The sequence below is a fragment of the Pocillopora verrucosa genome, chromosome 3 (assembly GCF_036669915.1).
Source record: "Pocillopora verrucosa isolate sample1 chromosome 3, ASM3666991v2, whole genome shotgun sequence".
Classification (NCBI taxonomy): domain Eukaryota; kingdom Metazoa; phylum Cnidaria; class Anthozoa; order Scleractinia; family Pocilloporidae; genus Pocillopora; species Pocillopora verrucosa.
Window position 1 is genome coordinate 14740514 of NC_089314.1, and position 15337 is coordinate 14755850.

Consider the following 15337-nt stretch of genomic DNA (forward strand, 5'->3'; position numbering starts at 1 on the left):
AAGGTCTTCCTGTCCTTTTCTTTACCTGACGTAGACACAGTGACTGCAAACCTAGAACAAGACCTACTGTGCATCGCAGCTTGGTGCTGTGAAAATCAGCTGTTGATGAACCCAGACAAGACCAAGTTTATGCTCATCGCAACTAGGCAGCTGAGGAAGAGGTTTTCCTCTTCTCCTGTGGTGTCTTTTCTGGACAAGTCCTTGGAACCAGTTGCATCAGCAAAGGATTTAGGTGTTACCCTGGATTCTCACACATATGACTGCCATGTTTCCAATGTTGTGTCCTTCTGTATGGCAAAACTATGCCAGATCAAGCGAGTAAAAACTAGTTTTGATGGGAAAACGCTCGAACAATTAGTATCATTGTTAGTCTTTAGTAAAATGCTGTACTGTTCGATAGTGTGGTCCAATACTTCTACAACCAACATCAAGAAGTTACAACTAGTGCAAAACTTTGCTTGTAAAATTGTTACTAAGACTAGAAAGTTCGATCATGTGACCCCTCTATTACACAAACTAAACTGGCTCTCTGTAGATCAGCTTTTATTTTTCAGAGCCACTGTCATGACTTATAAATGCATGAACCATCTTACCCCTAGTTACTTGAGTAGTAAGTTTGTTAAGAGATCGGACATTCATAATCGTAGGACACGAAATCGTGAAGCTCTACAGATTCCATTCTTTAGGTCAGCGTCTGGTCAGCGGTCCTTTGCCTTTAGAGGGGCGAGGCTCTGGAACAATATATCTCCTGAATTAAGACAATGTGCCTCCCTAAAGGCATTTAAGGAGAAACTTAAGAGTCACATTCTTGCAAACAGTTATTAGTTTTGATATAATTAGTGATATTAATGTAAATAGTCATTAGATTTTGATATTATTGATCTGATGAAGTTATGTATATAGATGCTGAAAAGCCCCTTGGTGAGTACCTATTAAAGTTTTTCCTTTTCAAAGAAAATTCAGTGGAGATTTCTATGGCAAGCCAATTGTGGCAATATTCAATACCAAACTTCAATTTTAAATTCAATAAAATTCAAGGTAATGTAATGAAATTAAAATTCAATTCAATTTCGACTATATGCAAAGCATCTTAGATCATACATCCAGGAATCTGTTTCCAAAAGCTTCTCCTGCCATGTTCAACTGACAAAATGGGGGAACTTCTTCAAAAACTTGCCAATTTATTGGGTGAGTGCTCGAGACACGTTTCCCAAGTGTTAACAAGTACTAGTTCAAGGTCAAATACGAAAATTCTGGACTCAGTCACTCAAGTTGTATCTGAAAATAACTAAATTTCAATGAGAAAAGTTTCTAGCCATCAAGCAAGCTTGATCTATGTTACAAAGAAGTCAAGGTAGAGGATTGTGTTGTTGCTTGAGTCAATGGGAGCAACTTCGATCAGTATCACTGTCCGTTCCTACCAGTAACAGAGGAAAGAAACAAAAAATAACTCCAGAACAATTTAAACTGTTTGAATTTGCCCTTATGCACACGGGAGATGACAACAAAGAACAAAATTTGTTAATTAACTACAACAATATCTTGCTTCAAGGATTTGTTAATTTAGTCCAAAATTGGTGATGCGATCAGACAAAAAAATGTTGGTTAATTGGCAACAGAGATTTTGTGTTTCTTCCTGCAAAATAGCAAAAGTTAAGCACACCTGTTAGTTGTGAATACATGTACAAACAAGTGAAATTGCTCTGTAAGCAAGGACCCATTTACATTAAATGAAAGGTGAATTGAACTGTTTTATATGTGATGACAATGGAAAAAGCTCAGTCGAAGATGATTTACCTGGTAAATTTTGTTGTGTTTTTAAATTTAAGGTAAAGTTTTAAAACTAGGCTGTTACCAAGAGCAATATATGGCAAACATCATGCAGTTCAAGGAATATCAATCCCTTTTTAGAGGATGGGCAGGAGTTTCTTCATGACCAATTTGCCAGTGGTTTGTCATACAGTGCAATTAACACAGCCAGGAGTGCTCTGTCTATAATTAACTTATTTCCTGATGCTGGTTCATTTGGAAATCGCCCCCTGACTATCTGATTCATGAAAGGTGTCTTTGAAACAAGACCATTGCTGCCAAGATACAGAGACAGATGGGATGTTTTTATTGTTCTGGACTACTTGCAAACTTTATCCCCACTTGAGCAGTTTGACCTCAGGAACACAACACTCAGGACTGTCATGTTAGCTACCCTGCTCTCTGGCCAGCAATGTCAAACTGTCCATGCCCTTACTGTTAGTAGTATGAAAAGCTCTGATGACTCAGAGTCAGTGAGAGCTGGACATAATGCCTTGTGGTTAAGTTATTGTAAACCTTTTAACCCTGTAAATCAATACACCATAAGTCGCTGGGTAAAGAATGTCTTAGAGACAGCTGGTATTAACACCAAGATTTTTGGTGTACATAGTACCTGAGCTGCTTCCACCTTGGCTGCAAAATCAGGTAACACACCCATTAATACCAATGCTATTACTATCTTTTTATGTCTACATTACTTTAAAGTATCAGGTGACTTACTAGTGACTCAGACCAATGACCAAATAGAATTAAGAGTTATACAAGACTTACCTGTAAGCTGAAGTTTGATGGGAATTCTGTGGTCATTGGTCAGGAGCTAGGAATTCACACCCACCCTACTGCAGTTACCAAAAGTGGACCTAATATTGTCACCCTCCAACTATTACTGTGTTTTGGGAATATGTCCACCCACAGGATTTAAAGACTGATTACTCAGGTTCCCGTGCTCTATCTCACATGACTTCCTAGCCCTTGACCATTGACTTGTAGAATTCCAATCAAATGTCAACTTACGGGTAAGTCTCATGTAAGTCTTAATTCTTTCTTACTGGTGACATAACTGCAACTATCTGGTGCCATTGGATCAAAAAGAAATTGTGGGAGACTGTCTGAGATTGCCCAGGAAATTTTTGATGAAACCAAAAGCAATTACAACTTCAGTCAGAGAGATGAAGTGAACCAAGATGGCAGCCTACAACAGTTAAACATAGAAGAAGAAATCTCCTCGCCTTCAATCTCACTTGACCAAGATACTCAAACTGAGACCACCATGACTAGATAATATTTTATAACTAATTACCAGGTTTAGATATCTTGAAGTATGTTCTTGAGTTTGTTTCTCCACATGTTACAAGAAGGTAAAAAACACTGACTTTACTTCGAGGGTTTGTGCTTGTTGTGATCAAATTGAGACTTAACGTCCAGGTGACCTTGTAATGGCTGATATCCAATTTACTATCAAAGAGAGCCTAGCCCCTCATCAAGCTAAATTAGCAATCCCTGTTTTCACTAAAGGAAAGAGTCAACTGGATCCAATTTCAGTTAAAAAAAAGGGGAATTGCCAATGTGCATACAAAGCACACTACCAAATGATTACATGATGAGCACAAGATAAAGCTCATGTCCAATGGTTGATTTGATGATTAGGGATTGCTGTTCAGTTACAAATCTTTGTCCATCAGTTGTACCTTTTGATTGAATTAAGTATCAACAGACCTTATTCAATGGCCCTTGTTTACCAACTCATTCCCCTTTGCAGATACATTTCCTTGTTCAAAATGCTATACTAGGAGAACATGAGAAACGTTTACCTTAAACAAAGACTCTTATTTTCCAAGGGCATGGTATTGGGAAAATATTGAGGTCAGCACAGAAGGTTTATGCCCTTTCTTCTCCACTACTGAAGGACAAACAAACAAAATATATGGTTATCCCATTGGTAATGCTCATATATTGTTACTAATTTTTAAAAGTTTGTTTTGTCCTTTAAGAAACAACTTTGAATGTCAGCGTTAGCTGTGAAGACTATTAGTATTGTTTGTTGTGGCACAATTCAATAGACAAAACGAGCATCATTTATCAACAGACCCAATTAATTTATTAAACAACTTGTAATATTCTTGCCAAGGAGCGACTCTTACAGTTAGAGCACTCGAACCATGAACGCTTAGACTTTTTTCCCGCCTTTTTGGCATCATCCAATCATGAAGTAGCTTCGTAACGAGGCTCGTACATTTATTTCTTTTTGTCACTATTTCGGTGGGAGATCGAGATCATGGCTGAAAAAAGCGAAGTGTATATCTGGCTTAAATCATTATCACCATCCATGAAACTTGAACGACTTTTGCCTGAGTTTGAAAACAGGATTTCCCTCAAGAAGATCACTGGCTTACGTGAAATCAGAGGATTTGGACTCGTTATTTCCATCTCCTGATAAGCTGTTGCTGGCAGAAAGACGTTTATTGGAAGCCGAGCTGAAGAACATCAAAACAGAAACTGCTCGTCGGCCCAACCACCATGAGCCAAAATGACTAAATATGACAGCATGTGAAAGCGGCGTTGAACGATTGGTGGATACAACTCCGCAGCAGCAGTCACCTCAGGCTGCAACCAATTTTGGTTTTGAAGCGATCGCGACCCCTTCAAATCAAAGCTCCGAAACTTTTCAAAGTCCATTGGACCAAAGAGCTTGAGAACTTTCAGAAAATCTCCAGCTACTGGAATTGCAAGTTGAAAGTGCCAAAAATCACATTCAAGGTAAACAGAAAGCCTTGGAAGACTTCCCGAAAGTTTCACATGGAAAAGTATGAATGTCTGCCATTCGTCGGGTCACAACAGAGTGAAATGCACGCAAATGCCTTGTAACGATGTCAACATTTGCAAGATAAAAGAAGGGCACCCGGAATTATTGGCCAAAATTTGCAATTTACAGCGTGAACTGAAAGAACTTGAACAGAAGTATTCGAAAGTTAAAAGCGACCATGAAGTATTTATCTCTTCTCACCAGCGAGCTAAGTCAAGTTTTTTTGCCATCATGCGACCCCGTTTAAGGAAGCAAAATGCCGCAACGTACTTGGATCATTCTGCCGTGGATAGAGACTTGATGATTCTCCAGCGAGCGCTGCGAAATAAAGTTCCATTAGAGGAAACATACGATTGGAGATTGCCAAGTATTATCGAAGAGTACAAACACGGAATCGTTGACCCTCTGAGGGTACAATGAACTGAAACGCATGAAACTGTAACAGGTGTATTTTATTCATTCTATACTAATGGCTACAGTACACTGCATTTGATTTGTTCTTTATGTTGCGTTTTTATTATTCGGGTTGTTGTCTTTTTGAATTTCATACCGGCTTGAAATCCACTTATTGACATGTGCCTAGTCTCAGTTTGTGTACTACGATTTCATAGTTTGCGTTATGAAAAATATAGTTTTCTTCTTATTGTAAAAGTAAGAATTAGTTTGAATTATATCACTTTTCATTCAATAGAGATTGTATTTTATAGAGTGTACTTGTCAATTTACACTTTTAATTCAGAAGCAAGCCCGAGTTTGTTTATTCTCACAGGTAAGATAAAAATAGAGTGCAAGGTAACAGCTGCCAATCACATGTAGTCTACACATTTTCTATTCAATAAAGTCTTCTTTGGGAGATAAAAAGGCAGTCAATTTTGCTAATTGAGCTTGAAAACATTTTTTACAGTTTAGTAGCAGGCGATTTTTTTTGTTGTTGTGAAGGAAAACTGGCTGATAAAAATAGCAGTGGCATGATAACTTAGTCGTCAATCAGACGTAGCCACATTTTCGAAAGTATGCGATAGAATTTGCTGGGCTTATCTTTGACACAGCTTCGCCTATCGCTATTTCAGTTTCATCAGCAGTTAAAGATGAATTTTGTTTCAGATAGCACTTTACTTGGTGACAGCAAAACTCGCAAGTGTTTAGATGGGGAGAGTAAGCGGGCTGGAAAAGCAGGTGAACACCATGTTCATTAAGAATGTCATGTAATACTGCCTCTGTAAAGTGTCCGTGATGGAACCAGCAGTTTTCCATTATGACTACATCGCCATTCTCTTTAGAATTGTCGAACCATCTACCCTATTTATTGACAGAGCTTCATTGAAGAAATTCAGCAGCTCCATGCCATTAGATGGGCCTCTCAAAACATCAAAGTAATCCACTCTGTTTGCAGAGTAAAGCAAGTTGAGTGTATTATTAGCGTTCGATGCATATCGCTGAATTTCAATCGCTGGTTCACCGATGTAGGAATTGCCATACACGCGATTTCCCGAAGTTACAATTACACTACATTCGTCAAAAAAATGAAGTTTTGTATAGTTGTGATGTGCAATTTGATCAAGATAAAAATCGGTGTATTCAGTATTTTCTTGTGACAATGATTCTTTAGGCACTTGGGAAACCTTTTTCTTTGTCATTCTGCAGTCTTCCCGAATGCACTTTTTTATTGCAGACGGGGATGGTAATTGACCAGGAGGAGAAACTCCATCTAATAACAAACGCTGTTGAAGTTCACTTGTATACATACTAGGTTTGCATAATTTCTCAGACTCCAAATATTCAACAACATCGGCTGACATTTTATTCCACACTGGTGTTGTCCATGGCGCAGCCAGCGACGAGTTGTTGTTTTCGTAAAACTGTACGACTTTGTTGACGTATCCGATGCTAACTCGCATGTTTTGCGAAATTTGCCTTTGCAAGAAACCTTGATGGTGTAGATCAAGCACTCTTTCACGGTAAACTTGTGGCAGTACTTTGCCATTGTCATAGATCCCTTGATGTCGATTGACGGCTAGTTTGCATTCACCTTTGCAGAACAACAACAAAAAACCTGCTCAATACCAGTAAATAACTTCAAGGATTATTTGATGCTACTTACCAGCAAAATTAGCAGGCGTGTAGGCCATTTTATGTTCGAAAATTTCACTGGCACGCTGACATGAAAAACTAACATCGTATTTTCCTGCCACCGCTGTGATTGGACAGCACCAAAAAAACACGAATCCTTTTGTTTGAATGGAGAACTCTCATTGGATAATCCGTCAAAAAATGCATAAAAAAACGCTCAAGTGTTCACGGTTCCAGTGCCCTTACTGTAAAGTAGAATAATTATCCTTAAATAAACTGATTGAAGCCCACCACAAACTACTTCTTAGCTCACCACTGACACAATCTCGAAGTCGTCTCGAAAGTAACTTGAGAGTCTTTCATGGTGGCTCTCTTGGTATAGCTTTCTGAAAAGTCAGTCCCTCCCAACAACAAGTACTACTGCTGCACGACTGTGTCCTTATGTACAAAGTATTCTCGAAAATTTCGGATGCTTACAACACAACTATATTGGTAGTGTTAGATCATAACTACATAACCTGGTAAAATACTCCAGAAAGTCCCTTGGTATGCATTTCCGCATGACAAGGCATTCTCGAAATTTCTAGAAACCTCTAGTTTCAGTTATTATCCATAGCATATCGTTTAAAGTAATAACAGAAATTTCTCAAAATTTCTAGAAACCTAGAGTTTCAGTTATTATCCATAGCTTATTGTTTAAAGTAATAACAGTGTTTGGTGAGAAGTTTGTAAACTCAATAAGTGAAACGTTGAATATGAAATAATCATACAATAAGCCAGAATTTTAGTGTGCAAGAATCAAAAGATAAATACATTCAATTAAAGCTGTGTGCTGGAGTGCTTCTTAGAGAAAGGCAATTCATGATATCTTGGCTTAAATTCCCATCTTGTCTGTAGTGGACTGTGGTCTACTAGAAGGAAACTCATCAAGATACTGAGCTATTAGAAATTTAAATTTACAGATTGATTTATTTCGATGAATTTTGCCTACAAATATACTATCACCCAGAAAATAAATTTGTTATCATAAAGATAGATTACAATCACAGCTAGCTGAGTGCTTAAACAATAATGAAAAGAGAGACCTCTTTTTATCTGCAGATTGCAAGTCAGATCAATCGTAACCAACATATTGCTGTTAACTAAGTGATTGTATTAAGTAATTGACTGTCATTTCAAGTTGGCTGGATCCATTTATTTAAGTTAGGTGCAATTTCGATTCAAACTCAGCACAAGATTGCAATTCAACTTCCCATACATCCCCAACCTCACTTAGATTGACCTGTGAGCTCTTCCTTGTGGAGTTGTTCTTTATAGAAGATGGAAAAATGATATTCATCTTTCTTTTGAAATGCTTTCTGATCTGCAGATAGACAAGCAACAAATTATGGTTCTTAGCACTAGTGTACTCGGATATCTATTGAAACACTAAAACTTGATGATATGGAGTTGAGCTGTATGGGAGTCCACTGAATACTGCATCATTTATCATAAAGTTACAAGAATGCTGTTAAGAAATGTATGGTGCACACAAAAAGTGTGCACCATAAATAGCATTGAATGCTTGCAATGTTTGCACTCTAATGATCAAAAGCATAATTAATTTTGCCTTTGCCTTTGGTTTGAGTGGCACTTCTGGATCTTGTGCGGCCACATCTACATCTTCATAATTAGTCTGATAAAGTGGCAAGTGGAAAATTATTCCACCACTGCAGGTTGCCCCTGGCTGAATGAAATTGTTTCCTTGTTGATCTTCATAAGGTGGCACATTCCAGCACCTAATCTGCTCATATGACTGGTCACCATAATGACCAGGATTCATCTTGAGTTAAAATTGTGAAATTTGTGAGTTTCACAACGAAGAACAATTACTGAAATCTTTTGGTAAACTGAACCCAGTTCAATTACAACACTAATGCCAGCATTTATGACAAATGATGGATTAGTTTATCACTGTTTTGTTTATTTAGTAGATTTTGCCAAGCTTTTACCCAAGACAAATTTTGTCAGTAATGTGTTTGAAAGCATGTCTGCTTCAGCAAAGAATTGTCAAGTCGCATTAAACCATCTGCACTTGTAAAATGTTGGTAATGGCATAAATTTCTCCAAATAAACAATTTTGTTGCTAGTGCAGATACACCCTACGGGATGGTTTACTCAGAAAAGCTTGTGGGACTAACTGTGAACTTGATTAATCTGCATACAAGTGACACCTTAACAGTGTGACAAGCCATAATAAGAAATGCAAGAGCAGATATCGTCAGGATATTCTAAGAGAAACTGCTGACTCTCCTGATAAATTCTGGGCTGCTATTAAAAAGCTGTACTCAATGAAGCTACTCTCAGAGCAAGGATCAGCATTTCAGATAGATGGAAAGAAGTCAACTGATAAGAAGTTCATCTCTAACAGTTTCTTCAACTTTTATACTGACAATGAACAACAAACTGAAAAGAAAGTCATTTTGGCTTTTGATCTAATCGCTCAACTGAATCGGCAGTAACTCTCTTTACAGAATTAATGTGGAAATAAGCAGATGGTGGTAAAGCAACAAGAGCAGTGTTCATTGACTTTTCCAAAGTGTTTGACATCATCATCATCATTTTTCCTCTTTGAGAAACGGTCTCACTATGGCATACAGGACAATGAACTGAAGTGGTTTACTGATTACTTGTTCCTTTCGAAGCAGGTCATCCGATTGAAGGAAGTGCTGTCTGAACCTAATCCTGTTTTCACAGGTGTTCCCCAAGGGAGTATTCTCGGGCCACTACTGTTTTTAATTCACTATAATGACGTACAGAAGCCACTTTGTTACTCAAAAGATTTGGATGCTATTCAGCTCAATCTAGGCAAAGACATCAATAGTCTTGCTAGTTGGCATGTAGAAAACGAACTAATAATCAATCTAAAAAGGGAAAAATGAAGAAATCCAGTTTGGAACAGCAAAAACAAACAGATTTGATGGCAAAGAAGTGAGCCACTGAGAGAATGAATCTCATATCAACACCACAACAAGTTACAATAGAGTGCATGTGGACCCTGTGACTGCGGCAATCATAACTTCTCAACACCACAATTACTGATAAAAAAGGTGATGTATTGGCGGTAAATGATGTGTGTTGAAACTTTAAAGATAAATAAATATATACAAAATTACAACAATTGATTAAGTAATGTGATAAGAAAGATATATACTGAGCCAACTTGAAATGACAATACTTACATTGTTACAATTACTGCAAAACTGCGCTTGAGGGAAAAACACTGTCCGAAGACGAAATGAAGAATAAAGGAACTGCTCAAAAGCAAACTGTGACTTGTGTAACTACCAAAAAAAAGCCCTGAACAGAGAAAACTAAGTCTATATATGCATGAAAAACTAAAAATTAATGCATGTGAAAACGACTAACTGAAAGTGTAATTGACACCAGTAATTGCAAAAGAAACAATAATGAACGAAAGTATGTGATATGGAAAACAACAGGAGCTAACTAACCGTTGAAAAAACACTGATAGATAACAAGAAACAGCAACAAAGCAAAAGAGACACCCTAATTAATGATCGAATACATTCTGCAAGCTAAGATCTTACCGACCCCTCACTGAATCTTGATATGCACTTTCACATAATGTACAAGAAAGCAGCAGGAAGAGAGAACTTATTATGGTAAATCCATCCTAACACTGACACATTTAGTGCAAATGAATCTACAGAACAATGATAATGCCTATTTTCACTTACTGTAGCCAATACACTTAGTTGGTTAAAAACATGCAGGTGCCAGATCAGAAACCTAGAACAACAGTGTCACAGGACTATTCTGCCAAGTTCCAAATTTCAAAACTACAAACTTCGCTTACCCTCAAAGAAAACATTTTCAAGACAACAGCTTGCTTATTTGTTTTTGACTGCTTACAAGGCAATGCTTGTACTCTTTGTATGGATTATTTTAATTTTTTAATCCACAAGTTTAATACGAGGAACAGTGGGGTTACTGTTGTTATCCCATGGTAAAACTTGAGTTTGCTCAGAAAAGTTTTCATGTTTTAGGTGCTTCAACTTTTAAGTCTTTACCTTTAAAAACTAAGCAGATTAGCTGCAGGTTATGATGGAGAAAGTCTGCAGATGAATTTTTTTGTATAATGTAGTTTAAGGGTAGGTTCGCGCTAGTTATAGTAGCATAAGTGACAAAGTCATTTTTACCTTATTTTTAATTTTTATGGTTATATTTTTTATTTTTAAACAGGACCCCTTTAATAACAGTACTCTTGCACTGTAGGGCTATCCTGTATATTTGTTTTTTAAATTTATTTATATACATTTGGAATCGCATTTGATGGATTTGACCAGACAGATTCTTGAACAACAATAAAATATCCTCCGTACCTCTCAGTTCCCCCAGAGGATTGCATTGCATCACTTGGGACACTTGATAATCTAGGTGATAAAGAGAGGGAGTCTTTGGAAGGTACCTGGACAACTCACCTCAAAGACGATTAGCCTCTGATGATTAGCCCCCAGTCTCCAGACAACAAGCCCCCAGTCTGTTTACTTTACAGAACGAGTCCTCAGCTTCTACGTTCACCATTGACTGTTAGGTTCAGTTTTAAAGTGAATACAAAAGAGTGGTTAGTAAATGATTAGGGGCTAGTGTCTAGTGTAGTTGACTCAGCTGAGTCACAGTCAGAAATGTGTGAACGTTGTTTGAGCATGTTGCTAGCAGAAAAAGATCATATGTAAATTTCCTTTTGGTTTGAAAACAAACCTTTTGAAAATGCTTCATTGTTTACATATTTTTAGATTGCAATGTGATTGAAGGAAGTTTTGCCCAGATTAAAAAGTCAGTGGCTGGTTGAGCCTTCTTCTTTATGCTTTGTCGGCGAACAGTAACAAATATAGTGATGAATAGTGGCAAACAGGTGTGAGAATAATGACAAATAGCAGAAATTTGATACCCAGTTTGTCCCAGTCAACCTCACAGCAACATAGGATAGGAGGGAAATTGCCCATTTCCGAGTTCTCGCATGACAGAGCCCTGGTGCTGAAGTTGTGGCACAAGAGCGAGGCTATGCTCAAAGTGTTGCTTGATGGCACGAAAAATATAAGCTCTATAGGAAGATTTCATGCTTGCTTAATCACTTTGTTTATAAGATGGTTTATTGTTCTGTTGCTTGCTGCACAAATGGGAATCATAGTCATCAAGATCTTTCCTATTTTGCTTTTCCATCAAATGTAAGACTTCATAAATGGTTAAAATTCTGCCATAGAGCGGACAAAAGTTTGCACTCGAAGCTAAGAAAGCAAAGGCAGGCGAGCCAAACAACTTGAGGGTTTGCAGTGCACCTTTTTTACTGCAATCTTAAAAAAGTACATTAAATGGTGGATGTAAAGTTATTGAGTCAGCTAAGCCAAAATTTTCAAACCGTACAAGTGGAAAAGAATTTCGCTATGAATCAGTGACAAAGAAACAAAGACGGCTGAACGACATCAAAACACCTGAGCCAAGCATTCGTGTTGCCATCAGTAGGAAAAATCATCCTGTGGAAGCAGTTGAATTAGTTGTTGCCTGGAGTGGTGCAGATGTCTGGGACATTTATCATGATCATTCATATTGTTTTGTGGCTGAAAATGATGAAATTGATCCAGCTTCAAAATGTAATTTTCAGGATGGTAAACCTAAGCCTGAGAAGATAAATTAAGTCAGCCGTCAAACTGACTTTACCATACCTGATATTGAACAGCTTGAAGAGTGGATAAAAAGCCTGAAAGCTACGCTGTCAGACAAAGCAAAATTGAAAAGAGATTTCTTTTTGGAGGATGTCATGAAAAATGATGATTCTCTCAAGTTTTACACTGGGATACCAATATTAGGATGCTTTAACATGCTGGTGAACTTGATCACACCACAGGCTGAAAAACTAAAGTACTGGGATAAAAACAAAAACAAAAAAAATTAAATACCAAACTTAACCTGTTTCTAACCCTGGGCCAAAACGAAGTCTTGGTGTACTTGAGGAATTTGTGATATGTCTTGTGAGGCCGAGGCTTGGTCTGATGGGGAGACAACTCACTGATATATTATCTGTCTTCCAGGCTCAGATCACCTGGGTTTGCTTCCTTGTAACTCTGTTTAGGGAAACCCTAGTACTTTGGCCCAGTAAATAAGAGGTTAAGAAAAATCTTCCTCACTTGTTCAAGAAGTATCCAAACACACGAATATAGACTCCACAGAGGTGTTCATAGAGAAGCCAACCTCACCATATACTCAGAGAGAAACTTGGAGTGAGTATAAATAACACAATACCATGAAAGTCTTAGTTGGAATAACCCCATCTGGATACTTTAGTTTTCTGTCTAAATTCTGGACTGGCAGCACCAAAGATAGGAAAATTACTCAAAAAAGTTAGTTGGTTCACCTGCTGGAGGAAGAGGACTCTGTAATGGCCGACAGAGGTACTAATTAACAAAGGAGAAGGTTTATCTCAAAATACCTCCCTTTTTCAAAAAAGGTAGGATTTTCTTTCATATCTCTTTTACTTGCATGAGTGCACGAAGAAATTCACAGTTCATTAAAATATATACTCTCTAGGATTTAACTCAAGTGTGCAGTTCCAGAAAATATCCATACTTCCTCCAAGGTAGGATTTTACATTTAAATACTCCCCAACCCTGGAATTTCCAGCTTAGCTTCATACTTTCCCCTAAAAATTTTGGCTGTTGATAACTCTTCCCCTTGGAACTCCCAATGACTTTCCTTGAGCTGGCTATAGATATTTCTCGGAATCACACAACAAACTCAATAAATGAACTCAATTACGTTAGTGAAAGTAGTGTGGCCCTGACAGTAGAATTATAGGTGAATGTTAAATTCTGCAACAAAATACTTTCAATTTTTTTGGGAAAACAAATGTCATGAGTGGCAACAAAGTCTACACACCAGATTGCAAGAGTAGAATTATAGGTGAATGTTAAATTCTGCAACAAAATACTTTCAATTTTTTGGGGAAAACAAATGTCACGAGTGGCAACAAAGTCTCCACACCAGATTGCAAGAGTGCGTATTCATGTGGAGAGGGCCATAGAGAGATTAAAAGACTTCAAGGTCTTCCAGGGAAATCTGCCTCTTACACAGGCAAAACTGGCTGATCAAATTTTGATAGTCTGTGGAGGTCTTTGTAATTTATTGAAGCCACTGGCAATATAACTTTCCCAATATTTCTAAAGCATAGCCTGTTTCCTATTTTCTTAACATCGTCCCTTTAAAATTGTGTATTTTGTTCTCTGTGAAACAAAGCTTCTATGCAAACTCTCCCTTACCTACTTGTCTATCAAGATATAAATGTATACATTATGCATTTACAGTAAATGAAATTATGCCATAATTTCACTCAAAATTTTCCAGTGAGAAGCTCTGAGACTATGAACTTAGAAAAAAACAGTTGCAGCTTGTCCAAAATATGTTGCCAAAATTCTGCAATGAATTCCACATGGACAATTAAATGTCTTTGTTTATGTAGATTACTAGATCAGTGGCATGAATTCCAGAAATTCCCACTTGGCCCTAGATTTGGTAATACCAGGATATTTCTTCTTTCAGCTTGAAGCCTGTGGTTGTTTTGAGCAGCTTTTCTGAAGCTGAAACTCCAGGTAAAAGATTCCGTTTTGCAAACAGGCTCTTGCATTCCACAAGTGTCTCACCATGAAATTTACAGTGTCGAATCCTGTCAGGGCTGGTACCTAGAAAACGCCATTTCTGATGGACAATAATTCTAGAGGGCTTACATCATTATGCTTTTTGGAGATTCTCTTCAGATACTGTTCAGCTGCAACAATTTCTTTTTCTTTCTTTCTCTTTCTTTTTTTTCTTGTTGCATGGGACAGTAGTTCATTAACAATTTTACAATAATTGTTTTTCCATACTTTCCTTCATATGACATACACAGGAGAAATTTGAGGCTGTTATATGTCCTTGTCACTGAAGATACCAGAACTTTGCAGGAAATCACATCACACTGATTCTTATCAATAGTCAGAGATTTCATAAATGACTCTGACCTCTTCAGAAATATCACCATTGATGCTGATGTTAATTTCACATTTAAACATTTCTGCACACTCTTTCATAGGATAAACAGATACACTTTCCACAGTCTCAAATCTCTCAACGTTGGCATCACTGCTACTGTGTTCTGCCACTACTTGTTCTGGAATTACTGAATCCTTAGGTTTAGGAGAAACTGCATTTCTACAGGGTGTAAAACCTGAAGACCCTCTCTTAGCTTCTTTCTCATTAAGACAGGATCAAAAGAGGACGGTCCAGGATCAAAATCATGAGGTTTTATGGGATTTTTGTCACTTTTGCCAAACTCAGCCTCCACAATTTTTAAATCTTTCAAAGGTGTGGTATATTCACTGTTCCCTCTTCTTCTCTTCCACTCATATTTGCCAGAGGTGCAAGTGGTCATTAAATTATTACTTACTGTTACCTGGAGATCAAATAACACAGCAGCTACATGCCTACAGCAGCCATCACTTCCTCTTTTACTGGGACAATGAGCAGAGTTAAGTACCATCGTGTACTTAACAGATAAAAGGAACGCACATTGTGTGAACTTATGTTAATTTGAGGTGAGTCGGCAACTCTATCAAGTGAATC

At 37.6% G+C, this 15337-nt stretch overlaps 1 pseudogene; it reads left to right on the plus strand.

Annotated features, from left to right (window-relative positions):
* The first annotated feature begins 11832 nt into the window (after positions 1 to 11832).
* On the plus strand, positions 11833 to 13885 carry LOC131798718 (uncharacterized; annotated as a pseudogene).
* Positions 13886 to 15337: the final 1452 nt, after the last annotated feature.